General features: G+C 33.6%; 17 non-coding genes across 17 annotated transcripts; all 17 read right to left on the minus strand.

Annotated features, from left to right (window-relative positions):
• Positions 1–580: 580 nt before the first annotated feature.
• On the minus strand, positions 581–653 carry TRNAR-UCG (transfer RNA arginine (anticodon UCG)). The gene has a single exon. It is a non-coding gene; the product is annotated as a tRNA-Arg (tRNA).
• Positions 654–2,072: 1,419 nt separating this feature from the next.
• TRNAR-UCG (transfer RNA arginine (anticodon UCG)) lies at positions 2,073–2,145 on the minus strand. Its single transcript has one exon. It is a non-coding gene; the product is annotated as a tRNA-Arg (tRNA).
• A 1,418-nt stretch (positions 2,146–3,563) lies between these two features.
• Positions 3,564–3,636, minus strand: TRNAR-UCG (transfer RNA arginine (anticodon UCG)). Its single transcript has one exon. It is a non-coding gene; the product is annotated as a tRNA-Arg (tRNA).
• Positions 3,637–5,053: 1,417 nt separating this feature from the next.
• On the minus strand, positions 5,054–5,126 carry TRNAR-UCG (transfer RNA arginine (anticodon UCG)). Its single transcript has one exon. It is a non-coding gene; the product is annotated as a tRNA-Arg (tRNA).
• A 1,420-nt stretch (positions 5,127–6,546) lies between these two features.
• On the minus strand, positions 6,547–6,619 carry TRNAR-UCG (transfer RNA arginine (anticodon UCG)). Its single transcript has one exon. It is a non-coding gene; the product is annotated as a tRNA-Arg (tRNA).
• A 2,129-nt stretch (positions 6,620–8,748) lies between these two features.
• TRNAR-UCG (transfer RNA arginine (anticodon UCG)) lies at positions 8,749–8,821 on the minus strand. Its single transcript has one exon. It is a non-coding gene; the product is annotated as a tRNA-Arg (tRNA).
• A 673-nt stretch (positions 8,822–9,494) lies between these two features.
• TRNAR-UCG (transfer RNA arginine (anticodon UCG)) lies at positions 9,495–9,567 on the minus strand. The gene has a single exon. It is a non-coding gene; the product is annotated as a tRNA-Arg (tRNA).
• A 1,420-nt stretch (positions 9,568–10,987) lies between these two features.
• Positions 10,988–11,060, minus strand: TRNAR-UCG (transfer RNA arginine (anticodon UCG)). Its single transcript has one exon. It is a non-coding gene; the product is annotated as a tRNA-Arg (tRNA).
• A 1,419-nt stretch (positions 11,061–12,479) lies between these two features.
• TRNAR-UCG (transfer RNA arginine (anticodon UCG)) lies at positions 12,480–12,552 on the minus strand. Its single transcript has one exon. It is a non-coding gene; the product is annotated as a tRNA-Arg (tRNA).
• A 673-nt stretch (positions 12,553–13,225) lies between these two features.
• TRNAR-UCG (transfer RNA arginine (anticodon UCG)) lies at positions 13,226–13,298 on the minus strand. The gene has a single exon. It is a non-coding gene; the product is annotated as a tRNA-Arg (tRNA).
• Positions 13,299–14,718: 1,420 nt separating this feature from the next.
• Positions 14,719–14,791, minus strand: TRNAR-UCG (transfer RNA arginine (anticodon UCG)). The gene has a single exon. It is a non-coding gene; the product is annotated as a tRNA-Arg (tRNA).
• A 1,419-nt stretch (positions 14,792–16,210) lies between these two features.
• TRNAR-UCG (transfer RNA arginine (anticodon UCG)) lies at positions 16,211–16,283 on the minus strand. Its single transcript has one exon. It is a non-coding gene; the product is annotated as a tRNA-Arg (tRNA).
• Positions 16,284–16,956: 673 nt separating this feature from the next.
• On the minus strand, positions 16,957–17,029 carry TRNAR-UCG (transfer RNA arginine (anticodon UCG)). The gene has a single exon. It is a non-coding gene; the product is annotated as a tRNA-Arg (tRNA).
• A 1,419-nt stretch (positions 17,030–18,448) lies between these two features.
• TRNAR-UCG (transfer RNA arginine (anticodon UCG)) lies at positions 18,449–18,521 on the minus strand. The gene has a single exon. It is a non-coding gene; the product is annotated as a tRNA-Arg (tRNA).
• A 673-nt stretch (positions 18,522–19,194) lies between these two features.
• On the minus strand, positions 19,195–19,267 carry TRNAR-UCG (transfer RNA arginine (anticodon UCG)). Its single transcript has one exon. It is a non-coding gene; the product is annotated as a tRNA-Arg (tRNA).
• Positions 19,268–26,929: 7,662 nt separating this feature from the next.
• TRNAR-UCG (transfer RNA arginine (anticodon UCG)) lies at positions 26,930–27,002 on the minus strand. Its single transcript has one exon. It is a non-coding gene; the product is annotated as a tRNA-Arg (tRNA).
• A 673-nt stretch (positions 27,003–27,675) lies between these two features.
• TRNAR-UCG (transfer RNA arginine (anticodon UCG)) lies at positions 27,676–27,748 on the minus strand. The gene has a single exon. It is a non-coding gene; the product is annotated as a tRNA-Arg (tRNA).
• Positions 27,749–27,926: the final 178 nt, after the last annotated feature.

Genomic DNA, 27,926 nt, shown 5'->3' on the forward strand with positions numbered 1-27,926 from the left:
TTGGATAATCTTACACTCAGATGACAAACTTTAATCCAACAATAATTTCAATTATTAATTCTGAATAAAACTAATATTGTTTAGTATTCTACAATACCCCATTCAAGAAGTTTGAGAAACCTTAAACAAACTGAGAAATATATTTAATGGTTGATGTGCAATCTACAAAGTTTACTGAATAGTTAAAAGACCAAAAGGTTAGAGATTCTTCACTTTGAATCATGTTTGATCTCATTTCATTATTATAATCCAAACATAAGATGTTATCTTTATCTAAAAATATATACACTTAGATGTCAAACTTTGATCCAACAATAATTTTAGTTATTGATTCTGAAAGAAAATAATAATGTTTAGTATTCCACAATACCCAAGCCTAGAATTTTGAGAAACCTTAAATCAACTTAAAGATACATTGACTGCTGTGCAATCTACAAAGTTTGCTAAATAGTTTAAAGAACAAAGGTTTTGAGATATTTTACTTTGAGCTGTGTTTGTTCTGATTTCATTATTATATTCCTTACAAAATATTTAATCTTAATGAAAAAAATACAGTATAAACAAATAACATTGAATACAATGACCACGAAGGGACTCGAACCCTCAATCTTCTGATCCGAAGTCAGACGCCTTATCCATTAGGCCACGTGGTCAATGTCTGTCTAAAGATTAACGCCTAAGAAAGTATAGTAATATAAAGATTCAAGTAAAAAACATATTTGTTTTGTTTCTTTGAGACAACTGTTTTGGATAATCTTACACTCAGATGACAATCTTTAATCCAGCAATAATTTCAATTATTAATTCTGAATAAAACTAATATTGTTTAGTATTCTACAATACCCCATTCAAGAAGTTTGAGAAACCTTAAACAAACTGAGAAATATATTTAATGGTTGATGTGCAATCTACAAAGTTTACTGAATAGTTTAAAGACCAAAGGGTTAGAGATTCTTCACTTTGAATCATGTTTGTTCTGATTACATTATTATAATCCAAACATAAGATGTTATCTTTATGTAAAAATATATACACCTAGATTACAAACTTTGATCCAACAATAATTTTAGTTATTGATTCTGAAAGAAAATAATAATGTTTAGTATTCCACAATACCCAAGCCTAGAATTTTGAGAAACATTAAATCAACTTAAAGATACATTGATTGCTGTGTAATCTACAAAGTTTGCTAAATAGTTTAAAGAACAAAGGTTTTGAGATATTTTACTTTGAGCTGTGTTTGTTCTGATTTCATTATTATATTCCTTACAAAATATTTAATCTTAATGAAAAAAATACAGTATAAACAAATAACATTGAATCCAATGACCACGAAGGGACACGAACCCTCAATTTTCTGATCCGAAGTCAGTTGCCTTATCCATTAGGCCACGTGGTCACTGTCTAGCCAAAGATTAACGCCTAAGAAAGTATAGTAATATAAAGATTCAAGTAAAAAACATATTTGTTTTGTTTCTTTGAGACAACTGTTTTGGATAATCTTACACACAGATGACAAACTTTAATACAACAATAATTTCAGTTATTAATTCTGAATAAAACTAATATTGTTTAGTATTCTACAATACCCCATTCAAGAAGTTTGAGAAACCTTAAACAAACTGAGAAATATATTTAATGGTTGATGTGCAATCTACAAAGTTTACTGAATACTTTAAAGACCCAAGGGTTAGAGATTCTTCACTTTGAATCATGTTTGATATGATTTCATTATTAAAATCCAAACATAAGATGTTATCTTTATGTAAAAATATATACACCTAGATGACAAACTTTGATCCAACAATAATTTTAGTTATTGATTCTGAAAGAAAATAATAATGTTTAGTATTCCACAATACCCAAGCCTAGAATTTTGAGAAACCTAAAATCAACTTAAAGATACATTGACTGCTGTGCAATCTACAAAGTTTGCTAAATATTTTAAAGAACAAAGGTTTTGAGATATTTTACTTTGAGCTGTGTTTGTTCTGATTTCATTATTATATTCCTTACAAAATATTTAATCTTAATGAAAAAAATACAGTATAAACAAATAACATTGAATACAATGACCACGAAAGGACTCGAACCCTCAATCTTCTGATCCGAAGTCAGACGCCTTATCCATTAGGCCACGTGGTCAATGTCTGTCTAAAGTTTAACGCCTAAGAAAGTATAGTAATATAAAGATTCAAGTAAAAAACATATTTGTTTTGTTTCTTTGAGACAACTGTTTTGGATAATCTTACACTCAGATGACAATCTTTAATCCAGCAATAATTTCAATTATTAATTCTGAATAAAACTAATATTGTTTAGTATTCTACAATTCCCCATTCAAGAAGTTTGAGAAACCTTAAACAAACTGAGAAATATATTTAATGGTTGATGTGCAATCTACAAAGTTTACTGAATAGTTTAAAGACCAAAGGGTTAGAGATTCTTCACTTTGAATCATGTTTGTTCTGATTTCATTATTATAATCCAAACATAAGATGTTATCTTTATGTAAAAATATATACACCTATATTACAAACTTTGATCCAACAATAATTTTAGTTATTGATTCTGAAAGAAAATAATAATGTTTAGTATTCCACAATACCCAAGCCTAGAATTTTGAGAAACCTTAAATCAACTTAAAGATACATTGACTGCTGTGCAATCTACAAAGTTTGCTAAATAGTTTAAAGAACAAAGGTTTTGAGATATTTTACTTTGAGCTGTGTTTGTTCTGATTTCATTATTATATTACTTACAAAATATTTAATCTTAATGAAAAAATACAGTATAAACAAATAACATTGAATGCAATGACCACGAATGGACTCGAATCCTCAATCTTCTGATCCGAAGTCAGACGCCTTATCCATTAGACCACGTGGTCAATGTCTGTCCAAAGATTAACGCCTAAAAAAGTATAGTAATATAAAGATTCAAGTAAAAAACGTATTTGTTTTGTTTCTTTGAGACAACTGTTTTGGATAATCTTACACTCAGATGACAAACTTTAATCCAACAATAATTTCAATTATTAATTCAGAATAAAACTAATATTGTTTAGTATTCTACAATACCCCATTCAAGAAGTTTGAGAAACCTTAAACAAACTGAGAAATATATTTAATGGTTGATGTGCAATCTACAAAGTTTACTGAATAGTTAAAAGACCAAAAGGTTAGAGATTCTTCACTTTGAATCATGTTTGATCTGATTTCATTATTATAATCCAAACATAAGATGTTATCTTTATCTAAAAATATATACACTTAGATGTCAAACTTTGATCCAACAATAATTTTAGTTATTGATTCTGAAAGAAAATAATAATGTTTAGTATTCCACAATACCCAAGCCTAGAATTTTGAGAAACCTTAAATCAACTTAAAGATACATTGACTGCTGTGCAATCTACAAAGTTTGCTAAATAGTTTAAAGAACAAAGGTTTTGAGATATTTTACTTTGAGCTGTGTTTGTTCTGATTTCATTATTATATTCCTTACAAAATATTTAATCTTAATGAAAAAAATACAGTATAAACAAATAACATTGAATACAATGACCACGAAGGGACTCGAACCCTCAATCTTCTGATCCGAAGTCAGATGCCTTATCCATTAGGCCACGTGGTCAATGTCTGTCTAAAGATTAACGCCTAAGAAAGTATAGTAATATAAAGATTCAAGTAAAAAACATATTTGTTTTGTTTCTTTGAGACAACTGTTTTGGATAATCTTACACTCAGATGACAATCTTTAATCCAGCAATAATTTCAATTATTAATTCTGAATAAAACTAATATTGTTTAGTATTCTACAATACCCCATTCAAGAAGTTTGAGAAACCTTAAACAAACTGAGAAATATATTTAATGGTTGATGTGCAATCTACAAAGTTTACTGAATAGTTTAAAGACCAAAGGGTTAGAGATTCTTCACTTTGAATCATGTTTGTTCTGATTTCATTATTATAATCCAAACATAAGTGTTATCTTTATGTAAAAATATATACACCTAGATTACAAACTTTGATCCAACAATAATTTTAGTTATTGATTCTGAAAGAAAATAATAATGTTTAGTATTCCACAATACCCAAGCCTAGAATTTTGAGAAACATTAAATCAACTTAAAGATACATTGATTGCTGTGTAATCTACAGTTTGCTAAATAGTTTAAAGAACAAAGGTTTTGAGATATTTTACTTTGAGCTGTGTTTGTTCTGATTTCATTATTATATTCTTTACAAAATATTTCATCTTAATGAAAAAAAATACAGTATAAACAAATAACATTGAATCCAATGACCACGAAGGGACACGAACCCTCAATTTTCTGATCCGAAGTCAGTTGCTTTATCCATTAGGCCACGTGGTCACTGTCTAGCCAAAGATTAACGCCTAAGAAAGTATAGTAATATAAATATTCAAGTAAAAAACATATTTGTTTTGTTTCTTTGAGACAACTGTTTTGGATAATCTTACACACAGATGACAAACTTTAATCCAACAATAATTTCAGTTATTAATTCTGAATAAAACTAATATTGTTTAGTATTCTACAATACCCCATTCAAGAAGTTTGAGAAACCTTAAACAAACTGAGAAATATATTTAATGGTTGATGTGCAATCTACAAAGTTTACTGAATACTTTAAAGACCAAAGGGTTAGAGATTCTTCACTTTGAATCATGTTTGATATGATTTCATTATTAAAATCCAAACATAAGATGTTATCTTTATGTAAAAATATATACACCTAGATGACAAACTTTGATCCAACAATAATTTTAGTTATTGATTCTGAAAGAAAATAATAATGTTTAGTATTCCACAATACCCAAGCCTAGAATTTTGAGAAACCTTAAATCAACTTAAAGATACATTGACTGCTGTGCAATCTACAAAGTTTGCTAAATAGTTTAAAGAACAAAGGTTTTGAGATATTTTAATTTGAGCTGTGTTTGTTCTGATTTCATTATTATATTCCTTACAAAATATTTAATCTTAATGAAAAAAATACAGTATAAACAATTAACATTGAATGTAATGACCACGAAGGGACTCAAAACCTCAATCTTCTGATCCGAAGTCAGACGCCTTATCCATTAGGCCACGTGGTCAATGTCTGTCCAAAGATTAACGCCTAAGAAAGTATAGTAATATAATGATTCAAGTAAAAAACATATTTGTTTTGTTTCTTTGAGACAACTGTTTTGGATAATCTTACACTCAGATGACAAACTTTAATCCAACAATAATTTCAATTATTAATTCTGAATAAAACTAATATTGTTTAGTATTCTACAATACCCCATTCAAGAAGTTTGAGAAACCTTAAACAAACTGAGAAATATATTTAATGGTTGATGTGCAATCTACAAAGTTTACTGAATAGTTAAAAGACCAAAAGGTTAGAGATTCTTCACTTTGAATCATGTTTGATCTGATTTCATTATTATAATCCAAACATAAGATGTTATCTTTATCTAAAAATATATACACTTAGATGTCAAACTTTGATCCAACAATAATTTTAGTTATTGATTCTGAAAGAAAATAATAATGTTTAGTATTCCACAATACCCAAGCCTAGAATTTTGAGAAACCTTAAATCAACTTAAAGATACATTGACTGCTGTGCAATCTACAAAGTTTGCTAAATAGTTTAAAGAACAAAGGTTTTGAGATATTTTACTTTGAGCTGTGTTTGTTCTGATTTCATTATTATATTCCTTACAAAATATTTCATCTTAATGAAAAAAAATACAGTATAAACAAATAACATTGAATCCAATGACCACGAAGGGACACGAACCCTCAATTTTCTGATCCGAAGTCAGTTGCCTTATCCATTAGGCCACGTGGTCACTGTCTAGCCAAAGATTAACGCCTAAGAAAGTATAGTAATATAAAGATTCAAGTAAAAAACATATTTGTTTTGTTTCTTTGAGACAACTGTTTTGGATAATCTTACACTCAGATGACAAACTTTAATCCAACAATAATTTCAATTATTAATTCTGAATAAAACTAATATTGTTTAGTATTCTACAATACCCCATTCAAGAAGTTTGAGAAACCTTAAACAAACTGAGAAATATATTTAATGGTTGATGTGCAATCTACAAAGTTTACTGAATACTTTAAAGACCAAAGGGTTAGAGATTCTTCACTTTGAATCATGTTTGATATGATTTCATTATTAAAATCCAAACATAAGATGTTATCTTTATGTAAAAATATATACACCTAGATGACAAACTTTGATCCAACAATAATTTTAGTTATTGATTCTGAAAGAAAATAATAATGTTTAGTATTCCACAATACCCAAGCCTAGAATTTTGAGAAACCTTAAATCAACTTAAAGATACATTGACTGCTGTGCAATCTACAAAGTTTGCTAAATAGTTTAAAGAACAAAGGTTTTGAGATATTTTACTTTGAGCTGTGTTTGTTCTGATTTCATTATTATATTCCTTACAAAATATTTAATCTTAATGAAAAAAATACAGTATAAACAAATAACATTGAAAACAATGACCACGAAGGGACTCGAACCCTCAATCTTCTGATCCGAAGTCAGACGCCTTATCCATTAGGCCACGTGGTCAATGTCTGTCTAAAGTTTAACGCCTAAGAAAGTATAGTAATATAAAGATTCAAGTAAAAAACATATTTGTTTTGTTTCTTTGAGACAACTGTTTTGGATAATCTTACACTCAGATGACAATCTTTAATCCAGCAATAATTTCAATTATTAATTCTGAATAAAACTAATATTGTTTAGTATTCTACAATTCCCCATTCAAGAAGTTTGAGAAACCTTAAACAAACTGAGAAATATATTTAATGGTTGATGTGCAATCTACAAAGTTTACTGAATAGTTTAAAGACCAAAGGGTTAGAGATTCTTCACTTTGAATCATGTTTGTTCTGATTTCATTATTATAATCCAAACATAAGATGTTATCTTTATGTAAAAATATATACACCTAGATTACAAACTTTGATCCAACAATAATTTTAGTTATTGATTCTGAAAGAAAATAATAATGTTTAGTATTCCACAATACCCAAGCCTAGAATTTTGAGAAACCTTAAATCAACTTAAAGATACATTGACTGCTGTGCAATCTACAAAGTTTGCTAAATAGTTTAAAGAACAAAGGTTTTGAGATATTTTACTTTGAGCTGTGTTTGTTCTGATTTCATTATTATATTCCTTACAAAATATTTAATCTTAATGAAAAAAATACAGTATAAACAAATAACAATCTTCTGATCCGAAGTCAGATGCCTTATCCATTAGGCCACGTGGTCAATGTCTGTCTAAAGATTAACGCCTAAGAAAGTATAGTAATATAAAGATTCAAGTAAAAAACATATTTGTTTTGTTTCTTTGAGACAACTGTTTTGGATAATCTTACACTCAGATGACAATCTTTAATCCAGCAATAATTTCAATTATTAATTCTGAATAAAACTAATATTGTTTAGTATTCTACAATACCCCATTCAAGAAGTTTGAGAAACCTTAAACAAACTGAGAAATATATTTAATGGTTGATGTGCAATCTACAAAGTTTACTGAATAGTTTAAAGACCAAAGGGTTAGAGATTCTTCACTTTGAATCATGTTTGTTCTGATTTCATTATTATAATCCAAACATAAGTGTTATCTTTATGTAAAAATATATACACCTAGATTACAAACTTTGATCCAACAATAATTTTAGTTATTGATTCTGAAAGAAAATAATAATGTTTAGTATTCCACAATACCCAAGCCTAGAATTTTGAGAAACATTAAATCAACTTAAAGATACATTGATTGCTGTGTAATCTACAAAGTTTGCTAAATAGTTTAAAGAACAAAGGTTTTGAGATATTTTACTTTGAGCTGTGTTTGTTCTGATTTCATTATTATATTCCTTACAAAATATTTCATCTTAATGAAAAAAAAAACAGTATAAACAAATAACATTGAATCCAATGACCACGAAGGGACACGAACCCTCAATTTTCTGATCCGAAGTCAGTTGCCTTATCCATTAGGCCACGTGGTCACTGTCTAGCCAAAGATTAACGCCTAAGAAAGTATAGTAATATAAAGATTCAAGTAAAAAACATATTTGTTTTGTTTCTTTGAGACAACTGTTTTGGATAATCTTACACACAGATGACAAACTTTAATACAACAATAATTTCAGTTATTAATTCTGAATAAAACTAATATTGTTTAGTATTCTACAATACCCCATTCAAGAAGTTTGAGAAACCTTAAACAAACTGAGAAATATATTTAATGGTTGATGTGCAATCTACAAAGTTTACTGAATACTTTAAAGACCAAAGGGTTAGAGATTCTTCACTTTGAATCATGTTTGATATGATTTCATTATTAAAATCCAAACATAAGATGTTATCTTTATGTAAAAATATATACACCTAGATGACAAACTTTGATCCAACAATAATTTTAGTTATTGATTCTGAAAGAAAATAATAATGTTTAGTATTCCACAATACCCAAGCCTAGAATTTTGAGAAACCTTAAATCAACTTAAAGATACATTGACTGCTGTGCAATCTACAAAGTTTGCTAAATAGTTTAAAGAACAAAGGTTTTGAGATATTTTAATTTGAGCTGTGTTTGTTCTGATTTCATTATTATATTCATTACAAAATATTTAATCTTAATGAAAAAAATACAGTATAAACAATTAACATTGAATGTAATGACCACGAAGGGACTCGAAACCTCAATCTTCTGATCCGAAGTCAGACGCCTTATCCATTAGGCCACGTGGTCAATGTCTGTCCAAAGATTAACGCCTAAGAAAGTATAGTAATATAAAGATTCAAGTAAAAAACATATTTGTTTTGTTTCTTTGAGACAACTGTTTTGGATAATCTTACACTCAGATGACAAACTTTAATCCAACAATAATTTCAATTATTAATTCTGAATAAAACTAATATTGTTTAGTATTCTACAATACCCCATTCAAGAAGTTTGAGAAACCTTAAACAAACTGAGAAATATATTTAATGGTTGATGTGCAATCTACAAAGTTTACTGAATAGTTAAAAGACCAAAAGGTTAGAGATTCTTCACTTTGAATCATGTTTGATCAGATTTCATTATTATAATCCAAACATAAGATGTTATCTTTATCTAAAAATATATACACTTAGATGTCAAACTTTGATCCAACAATAATTTTAGTTATTGATTCTGAAAGAAAATAATAATGTTTAGTATTCCACAATACCCAAGCCTAGAATTTTGAGAAACCTTAAATCAACTTAAAGATACATTGACTGCTGTGCAATCTACAAAGTTTGCTAAATAGTTTAAAGAACAAAGGTTTTGAGATATTTTACTTTGAGCTGTGTTTGTTCTGATTTCATTATTATATTCCTTACAAAATATTTAATCTTAATGAAAAAAATACAGTATAAACAAATAACATTGAATACAATGACCACGAAGGGACTCGAACCCTCAATCTTCTGATCCGAAGTCAGACGCCTTATCCATTAGGCCACGTGGTCAATGTCTGTCTAAAGATTAACGCCTAAGAAAGTATAGTAATATAAAGATTCAAGTAAAAAACATATTTGTTTTGTTTCTTTGAGACAACTGTTTTGGATAATCTTACACTCAGATGACAATCTTTAATCCAGCAATAATTTCAATTATTAATTCTGAATAAAACTAATATTGTTTAGTATTCTACAATACCCCATTCAAGAAGTTTGAGAAACCTTAAACAAACTGAGAAATATATTTAATGGTTGATGTGCAATCTACAAAGTTTACTGAATAGTTTAAAGACCAAAGGGTTAGAGATTCTTCACTTTGAATCATGTTTGTTCTGATTTCATTATTATAATCCAAACATAAGATGTTATCTTTATGTAAAAATATATACACCTAGATTACAAACTTTGATCCAACAATAATTTTAGTTATTGATTCTGAAAGAAAATAATAATGTTTAGTATTCCACAATACCCAAGCCTAGAATTTTGAGAAACATTAAATCAACTTAAAGATACATTGATTGCTGTGTAATCTACAAAGTTTGCTAAATAGTTTAAAGAACAAAGGTTTTGAGATATTTTACTTTGAGCTGTGTTTGTTCTGATTTCATTATTATATTCCTTACAAAATATTTCATCTTAATGAAAAAAAATACAGTATAAACAAATAACATTGAATCCAATGACCACGAAGGGACACGAACCCTCAATTTTCTGATCCGAAGTCAGTTGCCTTATCCATTAGGCCACGTGGTCACTGTCTAGCCAAAGATTAACGCCTAAGAAAGTATAGTAATATAAAGATTCAAGTAAAAAACATATTTGTTTTGATTCTTTGAGACAACTGTTTTGGATAATCTTACACACAGATGACAAACTTTAATACAACAATAATTTCAGTTATTAATTCTGAATAAAACTAATATTGTTTAGTATTCTACAATACCCCATTCAAGAAGTTTGAGAAACCTTAAACAAACTGAGAAATATATTTAATGGTTGATGTGCAATCTACAAAGTTTACTGAATACTTTAAAGACCAAAGGGTTAGAGATTCTTCACTTTGAATCATGTTTGATATGATTTCATTATTAAAATCCAAACATAAGATGTTATCTTTATGTAAAAATATATACACCTAGATGACAAACTTTGATCCAACAATAATTTTAGTTATTGATTCTGAAAGAAAATAATAATGTTTAGTATTCCACAATACCCAAGCCTAGAATTTTGAGAAACCTTAAATCAACTTAAAGATACATTGACTGCTGTGCAATCTACAAAGTTTGCTAAATAGTTTAAAGAACAAAGGTTTTGAGATATTTTACTTTGAGCTGTGTTTGTTCTGATTTCATTATTATATTCCTTACAAAATATTTAATCTTAATGAAAAAAATACAGTATAAACAAATAACATTGAATACAATGACCACGAAGGGACTCGAACCCTCAATCTTCTGATCCGAAGTCAGACGCCTTATCCATTAGGCCACGTGGTCAATGTCTGTCTAAAGTTTAACGCCTAAGAAAGTATAGTAATATAAAGATTCAAGTAAAAAACATATTTGTTTTGTTTCTTTGAGACAACTGTTTTGGATAATCTTACACTCAGATGACAATCTTTAATCCAGCAATAATTTCAATTATTAATTCTGAATAAAACTAATATTGTTTAGTATTCTACAATTCCCCATTCAAGAAGTTTGAGAAACCTTAAACAAACTGAGAAATATATTTAATGGTTGATGTGCAATCTACAAAGTTTACTGAATAGTTTAAAGACCAAAGGGTTAGAGATTCTTCACTTTGAATCATGTTTGTTCTGATTTCATTATTATAATCCAAACATAAGTGTTATCTTTATGTAAAAATATATACACCTAGATTACAAACTTTGATCCAACAATAATTTTAGTTATTGATTCTGAAAGAAAATAATAATGTTTAGTATTCCACAATACCCAAGCCTAGAATTTTGAGAAACATTAAATCAACTTAAAGATACATTGATTGCTGTGTAATCTACAAAGTTTGCTAAATAGTTTAAAGAACAAAGGTTTTGAGATATTTTACTTTGAGCTGTGTTTGTTCTGATTTCATTATTATATTCCTTACAAAATATTTCATCTTAATGAAAAAAAAAACAGTATAAACAAATAACATTGAATCCAATGACCACGAAGGGACACGAACCCTCAATTTTCTGATCCGAAGTCAGTTGCCTTATCCATTAGGCCACGTGGTCACTGTCTAGCCAAAGATTAACGCCTAAGAAAGTATAGTAATATAAAGATTCAAGTAAAAAACATATTTGTTTTGTTTCTTTGAGACAACTGTTTTGGATAATCTTACACACAGATGACAAACTTTAATACAACAATAATTTCAGTTATTAATTCTGAATAAAACTAATATTGTTTAGTATTCTACAATACCCCATTCAAGAAGTTTGAGAAACCTTAAACAAACTGAGAAATATATTTAATGGTTGATGTGCAATCTACAAAGTTTACTGAATACTTTAAAGACCAAAGGGTTAGAGATTCTTCACTTTGAATCATGTTTGATATGATTTCATTATTAAAATCCAAACATAAGATGTTATCTTTATGTAAAAATATATACACCTAGATGACAAACTTTGATCCAACAATAATTTTAGTTATTGATTCTGAAAGAAAATAATAATGTTTAGTATTCCACAATACCCAAGCCTAGAATTTTGAGAAACCTTAAATCAACTTAAAGATACATTGACTGCTGTGCAATCTACAAAGTTTGCTAAATAGTTTAAAGAACAAAGGTTTTGAGATATTTTAATTTGAGCTGTGTTTGTTCTGATTTCATTATTATATTCATTACAAAATATTTAATCTTAATGAAAAAAATACAGTATAAACAATTAACATTGAATGTAATGACCACGAAGGGACTCGAAACCTCAATCTTCTGATCCGAAGTCAGACGCCTTATCCATTAGGCCACGTGGTCAATGTCTGTCCAAAGATTAACGCCTAAGAAAGTATAGTAATATAAAGATTCAAGTAAAAAACATATTTGTTTTGTTTCTTTGAGACAACTGTTTTGGATAATCTTACACTCAGATGACAAACTTTAATCCAACAATAATTTCAATTATTAATTCTGAATAAAACTAATATTGTTTAGTATTCTACAATACCCCATTCAAGAAGTTTGAGAAACCTTAAACAAACTGAGAAATATATTTAATGGTTGATGTGCAATCTACAAAGTTTACTGAATAGTTAAAAGACCAAAAGGTTAGAGATTCTTCACTTTGAATCATGTTTGATCAGATTTCATTATTATAATCCAAACATAAGATGTTATCTTTATCTAAAAATATATACACTTAGATGTCAAACTTTGATCCAACAATAATTTTAGTTATTGATTCTGAAAGAAAATAATAATGTTTAGTATTCCACAATACCCAAGCCTAGAATTTTGAGAAACCTTAAATCAACTTAAAGATACATTGACTGCTGTGCAATCTACAAAGTTTGCTAAATAGTTTAAAGAACAAAGGTTTTGAGATATTTTACTTTGAGCTGTGTTTGTTCTGATTTCATTATTATATTCCTTACAAAATATTTAATCTTAATGAAAAAAATACAGTATAAACAAATAACATTGAATACAATGACCACGAAGGGACTCGAACCCTCAATCTTCTGATCCGAAGTCAGACGCCTTATCCATTAGGCCACGTGGTCAATGTCTGTCTAAAGATTAACGCCTAAGAAAGTATAGTAATATAAAGATTCAAGTAAAAAACATATTTGTTTTGTTTCTTTGAGACAACTGTTTTGGATAATCTTACACTCAGATGACAATCTTTAATCCAGCAATAATTTCAATTATTAATTCTGAATAAAACTAATATTGTTTAGTATTCTACAATACCCCATTCAAGAAGTTTGAGAAACCTTAAACAAACTGAGAAATATATTTAATGGTTGATGTGCAATCTACAAAGTTTACTGAATAGTTTAAAGACCAAAGGGTTAGAGATTCTTCACTTTGAATCATGTTTGTTCTGATTTCATTATTATAATCCAAACATAAGATGTTATCTTTATGTAAAAATATATACACCTAGATTACAAACTTTGATCCAACAATAATTTTAGTTATTGATTCTGAAAGAAAATAATAATGTTTAGTATTCCACAATACCCAAGCCTAGAATTTTGAGAAACATTAAATCAACTTAAAGATACATTGATTGCTGTGTAATCTACAAAGTTTGCTAAATAGTTTAAAGAACAAAGGTTTTGAGATATTTTACTTTGAGCTGTGTTTGTTCTGATTTCATTATTATATTCCTTACAAAATATTTCATCTTAATGAAAAAAAATACAGTATAAACAAATAACATTGAATCCAATGACCACGAAGGGACACGAACCCTCAATTTTCTGATCCGAAGTCAGTTGCCTTATCCATTAGGCCACGTGGTCACTGTCTAGCCAAAGATTAACGCCTAAGAAAGTATAGTAATATAAAGATTCAAGTAAAAAACATATTTGTTTTGATTCTTTGAGACAACTGTTTTGGATAATCTTACACACAGATGACAAACTTTAATACAACAATAATTTCAGTTATTAATTCTGAATAAAACTAATATTGTTTAGTATTCTACAATACCCCATTCAAGAAGTTTGAGAAACCTTAAACAAACTGAGAAATATATTTAATGGTTGATGTGCAATCTACAAAGTTTACTGAATACTTTAAAGACCAAAGGGTTAGAGATTCTTCACTTTGAATCATGTTTGATATGATTTCATTATTAAAATCCAAACATAAGATGTTATCTTTATGTAAAAATATATACACCTAGATGACAAACTTTGATCCAACAATAATTTTAGTTATTGATTCTGAAAGAAAATAATAATGTTTAGTATTCCACAATACCCAAGCCTAGAATTTTGAGAAACCTTAAATCAACTTAAAGATACATTGACTGCTGTGCAATCTACAAAGTTTGCTAAATAGTTTAAAGAACAAAGGTTTTGAGATATTTTACTTTGAGCTGTGTTTGTTCTGATTTCATTATTATATTCCTTACAAAATATTTAATCTTAATGAAAAAAATACAGTATAAACAAATAACATTGAATACAATGACCACGAAGGGACTCGAACCCTCAATCTTCTGATCCGAAGTCAGACGCCTTATCCATTAGGCCACGTGGTCAATGTCTGTCTAAAGTTTAACGCCTAAGAAAGTATAGTAATATAAAGATTCAAGTAAAAAACATATTTGTTTTGTTTCTTTGAGACAACTGTTTTGGATAATCTTACACTCAGATGACAATCTTTAATCCAGCAATAATTTCAATTATTAATTCTGAATAAAACTAATATTGTTTAGTATTCTACAATTCCCCATTCAAGAAGTTTGAGAAACCTTAAACAAACTGAGAAATATATTTAATGGTTGATGTGCAATCTACAAAGTTTACTGAATAGTTTAAAGACCAAAGGGTTAGAGATTCTTCACTTTGAATCATGTTTGTTCTGATTTCATTATTATAATCCAAACATAAGTGTTATCTTTATGTAAAAATATATACACCTAGATTACAAACTTTGATCCAACAATAATTTTAGTTATTGATTCTGAAAGAAAATAATAATGTTTAGTATTCCACAATACCCAAGCCTAGAATTTTGAGAAACATTAAATCAACTTAAAGATACATTGATTGCTGTGTAATCTACAAAGTTTGCTAAATAGTTTAAAGAACAAAGGTTTTGAGATATTTTACTTTGAGCTGTGTTTGTTCTGATTTCATTATTATATTCCTTACAAAATATTTCATCTTAATGAAAAAAAAAACAGTATAAACAAATAACATTGAATCCAATGACCACGAAGGGACACGAACCCTCAATTTTCTGATCCGAAGTCAGTTGCCTTATCCATTAGGCCACGTGGTCACTGTCTAGCCAAAGATTAACGCCTAAGAAAGTATAGTAATATAAAGATTCAAGTAAAAAACATATTTGTTTTGTTTCTTTGAGACAACTGTTTTGGATAATCTTACACACAGATGACAAACTTTAATACAACAATAATTTCAGTTATTAATTCTGAATAAAACTAATATTGTTTAGTATTCTACAATACCCCATTCAAGAAGTTTGAGAAACCTTAAACAAACTGAGAAATATATTTAATGGTTGATGTGCAATCTACAAAGTTTACTGAATACTTTAAAGACCAAAGGGTTAGAGATTCTTCACTTTGAATCATGTTTGATATGATTTCATTATTAAAATCCAAACATAAGATGTTATCTTTATGTAAAAATATATACACCTAGATGACAAACTTTGATCCAACAATAATTTTAGTTATTGATTCTGAAAGAAAATAATAATGTTTAGTATTCCACAATACCCAAGCCTAGAATTTTGAGAAACCTTAAATCAACTTAAAGATACATTGACTGCTGTGCAATCTACAAAGTTTGCTAAATAGTTTAAAGAACAAAGGTTTTGAGATATTTTAATTTGAGCTGTGTTTGTTCTGATTTCATTATTATATTCATTACAAAATATTTAATCTTAATGAAAAAAATACAGTATAAACAATTAACATTGAATGTAATGACCACGAAGGGACTCGAAACCTCAATCTTCTGATCCGAAGTCAGACGCCTTATCCATTAGGCCACGTGGTCAATGTCTGTCCAAAGATTAACGCCTAAGAAAGTATAGTAATATAAAGATTCAAGTAAAAAACATATTTGTTTTGTTTCTTTGAGACAACTGTTTTGGATAATCTTACACTCAGATGACAAACTTTAATCCAACAATAATTTCAATTATTAATTCTGAATAAAACTAATATTGTTTAGTATTCTACAATACCCCATTCAAGAAGTTTGAGAAACCTTAAACAAACTGAGAAATATATTTAATGGTTGATGTGCAATCTACAAAGTTTACTGAATAGTTAAAAGACCAAAAGGTTAGAGATTCTTCACTTTGAATCATGTTTGATCAGATTTCATTATTATAATCCAAACATAAGATGTTATCTTTATCTAAAAATATATACACTTAGATGTCAAACTTTGATCCAACAATAATTTTAGTTATTGATTCTGAAAGAAAATAATAATGTTTAGTATTCCACAATACCCAAGCCTAGAATTTTGAGAAACCTTAAATCAACTTAAAGATACATTGACTGCTGTGCAATCTACAAAGTTTGCTAAATAGTTTAAAGAACAAAGGTTTTGAGATATTTTACTTTGAGCTGTGTTTGTTCTGATTTCATTATTATATTCCTTACAAAATATTTAATCTTAATGAAAAAAATACAGTATAAACAAATAACATTGAATACAATGACCACGAAGGGACTCGAACCCTCAATCTTCTGATCCGAAGTCAGACGCCTTATCCATTAGGCCACGTGGTCAATGTCTGTCTAAAGATTAACGCCTAAGAAAGTATAGTAATATAAAGATTCAAGTAAAAAACATATTTGTTTTGTTTCTTTGAGACAACTGTTTTGGATAATCTTACACTCAGATGACAATCTTTAATCCAGCAATAATTTCAATTATTAATTCTGAATAAAACTAATATTGTTTAGTATTCTACAATACCCCATTCAAGAAGTTTGAGAAACCTTAAACAAACTGAGAAATATATTTAATGGTTGATGTGCAATCTACAAAGTTTACTGAATAGTTTAAAGACCAAAGGGTTAGAGATTCTTCACTTTGAATCATGTTTGTTCTGATTTCATTATTATAATCCAAACATAAGTGTTATCTTTATGTAAAAATATATACACCTAGATTACAAACTTTGATCCAACAATAATTTTAGTTATTGATTCTGAAAGAAAATAATAATGTTTAGTATTCCACAATACCCAAGCCTAGAATTTTGAGAAACATTAAATCAACTTAAAGATACATTGATTGCTGTGTAATCTACAAAGTTTGCTAAATAGTTTAAAGAACAAAGGTTTTGAGATATTTTACTTTGAGCTGTGTTTGTTCTGATTTCATTATTATATTCCTTACAAAATATTTCATCTTAATGAAAAAAAATACAGTATAAACAAATAACATTGAATCCAATGACCACGAAGGGACACGAACCCTCAATTTTCTGATCCGAAGTCAGTTGCCTTATCCATTAGGCCACGTGGTCACTGTCTAGCCAAAGATTAACGCCTAAGAAAGTATAGTAATATAAAGATTCAAGTAAAAAACATATTTGTTTTGTTTCTTTGAGACAACTGTTTTGGATAATCTTACACACAGATGACAAACTTTAATACAACAATAATTTCAGTTATTAATTCTGAATAAAACTAATATTGTTTAGTATTCTACAATACCCCATTCAAGAAGTTTGAGAAACCTTAAACAAACTGAGAAATATATTTAATGGTTGATGTGCAATCTACAAAGTTTACTGAATACTTTAAAGACCAAAGGGTTAGAGATTCTTCACTTTGAATCATGTTTGATATGATTTCATTATTAAAATCCAAACATAAGATGTTATCTTTATGTAAAAATATATACACCTAGATGACAAACTTTGATCCAACAATAATTTTAGTTATTGATTCTGAAAGAAAATAATAATGTTTAGTATTCCACAATACCCAAGCCTAGAATTTTGAGAAACCTTAAATCAACTTAAAGATACATTGACTGCTGTGCAATCTACAAAGTTTGCTAAATAGTTTAAAGAACAAAGGTTTTGAGATATTTTAATTTGAGCTGTGTTTGTTCTGATTTCATTATTATATTCATTACAAAATATTTAATCTTAATGAAAAAAATACAGTATAAACAATTAACATTGAATGTAATGACCACGAAGGGACTCGAAACCTCAATCTTCTGATCCGAAGTCAGACGCCTTATCCATTAGGCCACGTGGTCAATGTCTGTCCAAAGATTAACGCCTAAGAAAGTATAGTAATATAAAGATTCAAGTAAAAAACATATTTGTTTTGTTTCTTTGAGACAACTGTTTTGGATAATCTTACACTCAGATGACAAACTTTAATCCAACAATAATTTCAATTATTAATTCTGAATAAAACTAATATTGTTTAGTATTCTACAATACCCCATTCAAGAAGTTTGAGAAACCTTAAACAAACTGAGAAATATATTTAATGGTTGATGTGCAATCTACAAAGTTTACTGAATAGTTAAAAGACCAAAAGGTTAGAGATTCTTCACTTTGAATCATGTTTGATCTGATTTCATTATTATAATCCAAACATAAGATGTTATCTTTATCTAAAAATATATACACTTAGATGTCAAACTTTGATCCAACAATAATTTTAGTTATTGATTCTGAAAGAAAATAATAATGTTTAGTATTCCACAATACCCAAGCCTAGAATTTTGAGAAACCTTAAATCAACTTAAAGATACATTGACTGCTGTGCAATCTACAAAGTTTGCTAAATAGTTTAAAGAACAAAGGTTTTGAGATATTTTACTTTGAGCTGTGTTTGTTCTGATTTCATTATTATATTCCTTACAAAATATTTAATCTTAATGAAAAAAATACAGTATAAACAAATAACATTGAATACAATGACCACGAAGGGACTCGAACCCTCAATCTTCTGATCCGAAGTCAGACGCCTTATCCATTAGGCCACGTGGTCAATGTCTGTCTAAAGATTAACGCCTAAGAAAGTATAGTAATATAAAGATTCAAGTAAAAAACATATTTGTTTTGTTTCTTTGAGACAACTGTTTTGGATAATCTTAATTCTGAATAAAAGTAATATTGTTTAGAATTCTACAATACCCAAGTCAAGAAGTTTGAGAAATCTTAAACAAACTGAGAAATATATTTAATGGTTGATGTGCAATCTACAAAGTTTACTGAATAGTTTAAAGACCAACGGGTTAGAGATTCTTCACTTTGAATCATGGTTGATCTGATTTCATTATTATATTTCAAACTTAAGATGTTATCTTTATGTAAATATATATACACTTAGATGACAAACTTTGATCCAAGAATAATTTTAATTATTGATTCTGAAAAAAAAATTAATGTTTAGTATTCCACAATACCCAGCCTAGAATTTTGAGAAACATTAAATCAACTTAAAGATACATTGACTGCTGTGCAATCTACAAAGTTTGCTAATTAGTTTAAAGACCAAAGGTTTTGAGATATTTTACTTTGAGCTGTGTTTGTTCTGCTTTCATTATTATATTCCTTACAAAATATTTAATCTTAATGAAAAAAATACAGTATAAACAAATAACATTGAATCCAATGACCACGAAGGGACGCGAACCCTCAATCTTCTGATCTGAAGTCAGATGCCATATCCATTAGGCCACATGGTCACCAATTTTCAAAAAAGGAACGCCTAAGAAAGTATAGTAACGTAAAAATTCAAGTAAAAAACATATTTGTTTTGTTTTGTTTGAGACAAATGTGTTTGATAAACTTACACTCAGTGAATAAACTTTAATCCAACAATAATTTCAATTATTAATTCTGAATAAAAGTAATATTGTTTAGTATTCTACAATATCCAAGTCAAGAAGTTTGAGAAACCTTAAACAAACTGAGAAATATATTTAATGGTTGATGTGCAATCTACAAAGTTTACTGAATAGTTTAAAGACCAAAGGGTTAGAGATTCTTCACTTTGAATCATGTTTGTTCTGATTTCATTATTATAATCCAAACATAAGATGTTATCTTTATGTAAAAATATATACACCTAGATTACAAACTTTGATCCAACAATAATTTTAGTTATTGATTCTGAAAGAAAATAATAATGTTTAGTATTCCACAATACCCAAGCCTAGAATTTTGAGAAACCTTAAATCAACTTAAAGATACATTGACTGCTGTGCAATCTACAAAGTTTGCTAAATAGTTTAAAGAACAAAGGTTTTGAGATATTTTACTTTGAGCTGTGTTTTGTCACTGACCTGGTTTGGGAGTGTTGTGGACTCGGGGCTTCTTCCGATGACCGGGAAGAGGAACCGCCACTGGGTCGTAGTAGAGATGGCCGGATGTAGGTCTTCCTCATGCAGGACTAAGACGGCAGGCGGGAGGCCCAGAGGAATTCTTGAAGGTCTCCTGTAAGACAAGACTTGTAGAAATACTGAAGGCTGGGGTACTGAGATATTGGAGACACTGTGGTATTGGAGGCACTGAGGTGCTGGGAGTACAGGGAGTGCAGGGAGGCCCTTGGAGGCACGGAGGTGCTTGGGGGCACGGAGGTGTTTGGAGACACCGAGGTGTTTGGAGGGATGAGGTGCTTGGAGGCACGAGGTGCTTGTAGGCACGGAGATAATTGGAGGCACGGAGATAATTGGAGGCACGGAGATAATTGGAGGCACGGAGATAATTGGAGGCACTGAGATAATTGGAGGCACGGAGGTGCTTGGAGGCTCAGGATGCTTGGAGGCACAGGATGCTTGGAGGCACAGGATGCTTGGAAGCACAGGATGCTTGGAGGCACAGGATGCTTGGAAGCACAGGATGCTTGCAGGGACGAGGGAGCTCTGGAATCACAGCTTCCGCAGGAGAAACGAAGATACTCAGGCACCGGATCTCTGCCTGGTATCTGATTTTAAATTCCCCGCCCTAGCTTGATTGGCGGAGCAGGCAGGTGACGTCAGACCTGCTCCGCCTCCTTGCCCTTGCTTGTGATGGCGGCGTCCTTGCTTCCGGGAAGCCGCCGGAGAGCAGCGCCGACCCGCCGCTGAAGCCGGAGACCGTCAGGGGAAGAGAGGCGCCGGGCAGACCAGGCCACCCGCAGGGACAAGCGCGGTCGCCGCTGCCCGAGGTTCGTGACAGTACCCCCTCCTCCAGGAGTGGCCCCTGGACACTTCCCGGGCTTAGTCGGATGTCTGGAGTGGAAGATCCGAATCAGACGAGGAGCCGTTACTTCAGTAGCCCCAATCCAACTTCTCTCCTCAGGACCATAACCCTTCCAGTCCACCAAGTACTGTAATTTTTTATGAAGATAACGAGAGTCAAGAATAGCTTTGATTTCAAACTCCGCTCCAGCTTCTGTCACTACGGACGTTGGCCTAGGGAGTGCTGAGTGGAACCTATTCAGAATGAGGGGACGGAGTAGAGAAACATGAAAGGCGTTAGGTATTCGAAGATGGGCAGGCAAACCCAGTTTACAGACCACAGGATTTAAGACTTGTAGCACAGGGTAAGGACCGATGAACCTTGGAGCGAATTTCATGGTGGGCACCTTCAACCGGAGATTCCGTGTGGACAGCCATACCCTGTCCCCAACTTTATATTGAGGTGCGGCTTGCCGTTTCTTATCTGCGAAGAACTTGTACCGAACAGAAACCTGCTTAAGATTAGCATGAACCTTTCTCCAAATTTGTCCAAAGTGTCGTAGAGTGGACACTACAGCAGGAACCTCTATTATCGGAAGGCTTGGAAATTCCGGAACACGGGGATGGAACCCGTAGTTGACGAAAAATGGTGATTCCCCAGTGGAAGAATGAAACAAATGGTTATGGGCAAACTCCGCCCAAGGCAACAACTCCACCCAGTTGTCCTGTGAAGGAGAGAGATACAAACGAAGAAAAGTCTCTAGATCTTGATTGACTCGTTCCGTTTGCCCATTAGTTTGGGGATGATAAGCAGACGAAAACTTAAGTTTAATGTGTAGAGTTGAACAAAGGGCTTTCCAAAACCTGGCGGTGAACTGTACTCCACGGTCAGAAACAATCTCTTGTGGCAACCCATGCAAACGAAAATGTTCTCGGATAAACAATAGAGCCAGTTTCGGTGCTGTCGGGAGACCAGTCAAGGGCACAAAGTGTGCCATCTTCGAAAAACGGTCAACGATAACCCAAACGGTGTTGCAACCCTTGGAACAGGGCAAGTCAGTGATGAAGTCCATGGAAATGTGAGTCCAGGGTCTCACAGGGATAGGCAGAGGACGAAGTAACCCTGCAGGAGGCAGACGAGGAGATTTATGTTGTGTACATTGGGGACACGAATTAACGCAATCTTGTACATCCTTCCTCATGGTGTTCCACCAGTAAGACCTTTGCAGAAACTTGTACATCTTCTGAGCGCCGGGATGACCGGAAAACTTGGAGTTATGGGCCCACAGTAGTATTCCTGGGCGGAATCTAGCTGGCACGGACATTCTTCCAGGAGGAGGAGCTGGAGTAGTTAAAGCAGCAGAGACAGAAACTGGATTCAGAATTAAACCCCGCTCCGGAGGTTCATCCTCGTCTGTGGGAACTTGTGAACGAGAAAGCGCATCTGCTTTAATATTGAGAGTCCCGGCCCGGTACTTGATAATGAACGAGAATCGGGAAAAGAAAAGTGCCCATCTCGCCTGGCGAGGATTCAAGCATTGTGCGGATTTGATGTACAGCAAATTCTTGTGATCCGTGTAGATGGTAAACACATGTTTAGCCCCTTCTAGAAGATATCTCCATTCTTCCATGGCAGATTTGATTGCCAAGAGTTCCTGGTCTCCAATAGTGTAATTTCGTTCGGCTGGAGAGAATTTACGAGAATGGAAGCCACACGGATGTAATTTTTTATCAGATGAATACTGGGAGAGAACAGCCCCAACCCCGACTGAAGATGCATCAACTTCTAAGAAGAAGGGTTCCTCAAAATTTGGTTGTTGGAGAACTGGAGCCGTCATGAAAGCTAACTTTAAGCGAGAAAAAGCTACAATGGCTTCAGGAGGCCACAAACTAGGATTAGAACCCTTCCTCGTCAGGGCAGTAATGGGCGCAACAATGGTGGAGAAACCCTTAATGAATTTCCTGTAGTAGTTCGCAAAGCCCAGGAACCTTTGTATTGCTTTCAGGGAAAGAGGCTGAGTCCAGTCACGAATGGCCGACAACTTTTCCGGATCCATGCGAAGCTCCGTCCCCGAGATGACATAACCGAGGAACGGAATAGATGTTACTTCAAAGGTACATTTGGAAAGCTTGGCGTAGAGATGATTCTCTCGTAAACGGTGTAGCACCTCTTTGACTTGAGTCCTGTGTTCGACAAGATTCTTGGAAAAAATCAGTATGTCGTCCAGATATACCACAACGCTCTGATACAGCATATCACGAAAGATTTCGTTGACGAACCCCTGGAAAACCGCGGGAGCATTACTAAGACCAAACGGCATCACCAAGTATTCGTAATGCCCATCTCGGGTATTAAAGGCAGTCTTCCATTCATCCCCCTCTCGGATGCGTATAAGATTATAAGCTCCTCTCAAGTCGAGTTTTGAAAAAATGCGGGCACCACGAACCCTATCAAATAACTCTGTGATTAGTGGCAAGGGGTATTTATTCTTAATAGTAATGTCGTTTAGGCCGCGGTAGTCGATGCATGGTCTCAACCCCCCGTCCTTTTTCTTCACGAAAAAGAAGCCTGCACCGGCAGGGGAGGAAGAGGGGCGAATGAATCCCTTGAGCATATTGGACTTAATATACTCCGACATGGCTTGAGTCTCGGGAAGAGACAGAGGATATGTGCGACCACGAGGTGGCGTCTTCCCTGGGACAAGGTCAATAGGGCAGTCCCAAGGCCTGTGAGGTGGTAACAGGTCAGCAGCTTGTTCCGAAAATACGTCCTTGTACCCTTGATATGCCTCCGGAATGTGCTCTTCATCCATTTTGGAGGTAACACGGAGCGGACAAGCAGGAGTAAGACAATTAGTGTGACAAAAGGGACTCCAGGACAGAATTTGTGACGACTTCCAGTCGATGTGGGGATTATGACTTTTCAGCCAAGGCATTCCAAGAACCAGATCATGAGGCATTTCTGGGATTACCAAGAGTTCCAAATCTTCCTGATGTAGAGCCCCGACCTGCAGCTTAACTGGCCCCGTGCGCCACATTATAAGACCTTTGGAAATTCTAGTCCCGTTGATAGCCGTCAGTGAAATTGGCCGCTCGATAGGCCATAACTTTAAACCCAAACTTTGGGCACAGAATGAAGAAACGAAGTTCCCTGCAGCTCCGAAATCCAATAGGGCTTCACAAGACCTGGAGACTGAATTGGAGACTAGAGTTGCTGGAAGCAAGCAGTCCGAAGTTGGAGAAGCTTTTGTCGTAACTCCCAGCTTGACTCCTCCGGAACAAGCTAGGCCTGCCCGTTTCCCGGACGGGCTTTACAAGATTTAAGAAAATGATCTGCGGCTCCACAGTAAAGGCAGAGTTTACCCTCACGACGACGCTGTCGTTCTTCCGGAGACAGTCGGGAGCGGTTAATTTGCATGGGCTCATCTGAGCTGGGTGAGGCCACCGGCCTAGGAGTAGGATTCCGGAACCTGGAACGATCCGAACGGCTACGTTCTCTTCCACGCTCCTGCATCCGAAGATCCACCTTGACGCAAAGGGAAATCAAATCTTCTAATGGATCCGGCAGATCTCTAGTAACCAGCTCATCTTTCAGCCGGTCGGAAAGACCGTTCCAGAAGGCAGCTCTCAGGGCGTCATTATTCCAGCGTAGTTCGGAAGCAATGGTCTGGAAATGAACCACGTACTGGCCCACGGAACGGGCGCCCTGCCGAACACGGAGCAAATCGGAAGAAGCAGTGGTCATTCTGCCGGGCTCGTCGAAAATCCTTCGAACGGACGAGATGAAGTTGGTGTAGTTGGAAACCATGGGATCAGATCGTTCCCATAATGGAGACACCCAATCCAAAGCAGAACCTTCCAACAGAGAAATAATATATGCTACCTTGGACCGGTCTTCAGGAAAGTTGTGTGCAAGTAGCTCGAAATGTACTTCGCATTGGTTCAAGAAACCACGACAATTTTTGGGATTCCCATTATAGCGGGACGGAGTAGGCAACTGAAGGCGTGGAGTGACACCGGCCGATGGTTGAACATTGCTGGCAACGGCAACTGGTGCGACTACTGGAACAGGTGCCGGAATTACTGAGGCCAGAGACGCCTGAATCTGATCCAGATGCCCGGACAACTGCTGGAGGTACTGCATCACCTGGCCTTGCGCTGCTTCCTGACTTTGCACTCGAGAAGCCAGGTTCTGGATGGCACTCGAGTCCGTGTTCCGATTCCCCGAGTCCATGTGGCCTGAGTATACTGTCACTGACCTGGTTTGGGGGTGTTGTGGACTCGGGGCTTCTTCCGATGACCGGGAAGAGGAACCGCCACTGGGTCGTAGTAGAGATGGCCGGATGTAGGTCTTCCTCATGCAGGACTAAGACGGCAGGCGGGAGGCCCAGAGGAATTCTTGAAGGTCTCCTGTAAGACAAGACTTGTAGAAATACTGAAGGCTGGGGTACTGAGATATTGGAGACACTGTGGTATTGGAGGCACTGAGGTGCTGGGAGTACAGGGAGTGCAGGGAGGCCCTTGGAGGCATGGAGGTGCTTGGAGGCACGGAGGTGCTTGGGGGCACGGAGGTGTTTGGAGACACCGAGGTGTTTGGAGGGATGAGGTGCTTGGAGGCACGAGGTGCTTGGAGACACGGAGGTAACTGGAGGCACGGAGGTGCTTGGAGGCACGGAGGTGCTTGGAGGCACGGAGGTGCTTGGAGGCACGGAGGTGTTTGGAGACACCGAGGTGTTTGGAGGGATGAGGTGCTTGGAGGCACGAGGTGCTTGGAGACACGGAGGTAACTGGAGGCACGGAGGTACTTGGAGGCACGGAGGTGCTTGGAGGCACGGAGGTGCTTGGAGGCACAGAGGTGCTTGGAGGCACGAGGTGCTTGGAGGCACGGAGATAATTGGAGGCACGGAGATAATTGGAGGCACGGAGATAATTGGAGGCACGGAGGTGCTTGGAGGCTCAGGATGCTTGGAGGCACAGGATGCTTGGAGGCACAGGATGCTTGGAGGCACAGGATGCTTGGAAGCACAGGATGCTTGGAGGCACAGGATGCTTGGAGGCACAGGATGCTTGGAAGCACAGGATGCTTGCAGGGACGAGGGAGCTCTGGAATCACAGCTTCCGCAGGAGAAACAAAGATACTCAGGCACCGGATCTCTGCCTGGTATCTGATTTTAAATTCCCCGCCCTAGCCTGATTGGCGGAGCAGGCAGGTGACGTCAGACCTGCTCCGCCTCCTTGCCCTCGCTTGTGATGGCGGCGTCCTTGCTTCCGGGAAGCCGCCGGAGAGCAGCGCCGACCTGCCGCTGAAGCCGGAGACCGTCAGGGGAAGAGAGGCGCCGGGCAGACCAGGCCACCCGCAGGGACAAGCGCGGTCGCCGCTGCCCGAGGTTCGTGACATGTTTGTTCTGATTTCATTATTATATTCCTTACAAAATATTTAATCTTAATGAAAAAAATACAGTATAAACAAATAACATTGAATGCAATGACCACGAAGGGACTCGAATCCTCAATCTTCTGATCCGAAGTCAGACGCCTTATCCATTAGACCACGTGGTCAATGTCTGTCCAAAGATTAACGCCTAAGAAAGTATAGTAATATAAAGATTCAAGTAAAAAACATATTTGTTTTGTTTCTTTGAGACAACTATTTTGGATAATCTTACACTCAGATGACAAACTTTAATCCAACAATAATTTCAATTATTAATTCAGAATAAAACTAATATTGTTTAGTATTCTACAATACCCCATTCAAGGAGTTTGAGAAACCTTAAACAAACTGAGAAATATATTTAATGGTTGATGTGCAATCTACAAAGTTTACTGAATAGTTTAAAGACCAAAGGGTTAGAGATTCTTCACTTTGAATCATGTTTGTTCTGATTTCATTATTATAATCCAAACATAAGATGTTATCTTTATGTAAAAATATATACACCTAGATGACAAACTTTGATCCAACAATAATTTTAGTTATTGATTCTGAAAGAAAATAATAATGTTTAGTATTCCACAATACCCAAGCCTAGAATTTTGAGAAACCTTAAATCAACTTAAAGATACATTGACTGCTGTGCAATCTACAAAGTTTGCTAAATAGTTTAAAGAACAAAGGTTTTGAGATATTTTACTTTGAGCTGTGTTTGTTCTGATTTCATTATTATATTCCTTACAAAATATTTAATCTTAATGAAAAAAATACAGTATAAACAAATAACAGTGAATACAATGACCACGAAGGGACTCGAACCCTCAATCTTCTGATCCGAAGTCAGACACCTTATCCATTAGTCCACGTGGTCAATGTCTGTCTAAAGATTAATGCCTAAGAAGGTATAGTAATATAAAGATTCAAGTAAAAAACATATTTGTTTTGTTTCTTTGAGACAACTGTTTTGGATAATCTTACACTCAGATGACAATCTTTAATCCAGCAATAATTTCAATTATTAATTCTGAATAAAACTAATATTGTTTAGT

This window comes from Pseudophryne corroboree, chromosome 8 (assembly GCF_028390025.1).
Source record: "Pseudophryne corroboree isolate aPseCor3 chromosome 8, aPseCor3.hap2, whole genome shotgun sequence".
NCBI lineage: Eukaryota > Metazoa > Chordata > Amphibia > Anura > Myobatrachidae > Pseudophryne > Pseudophryne corroboree.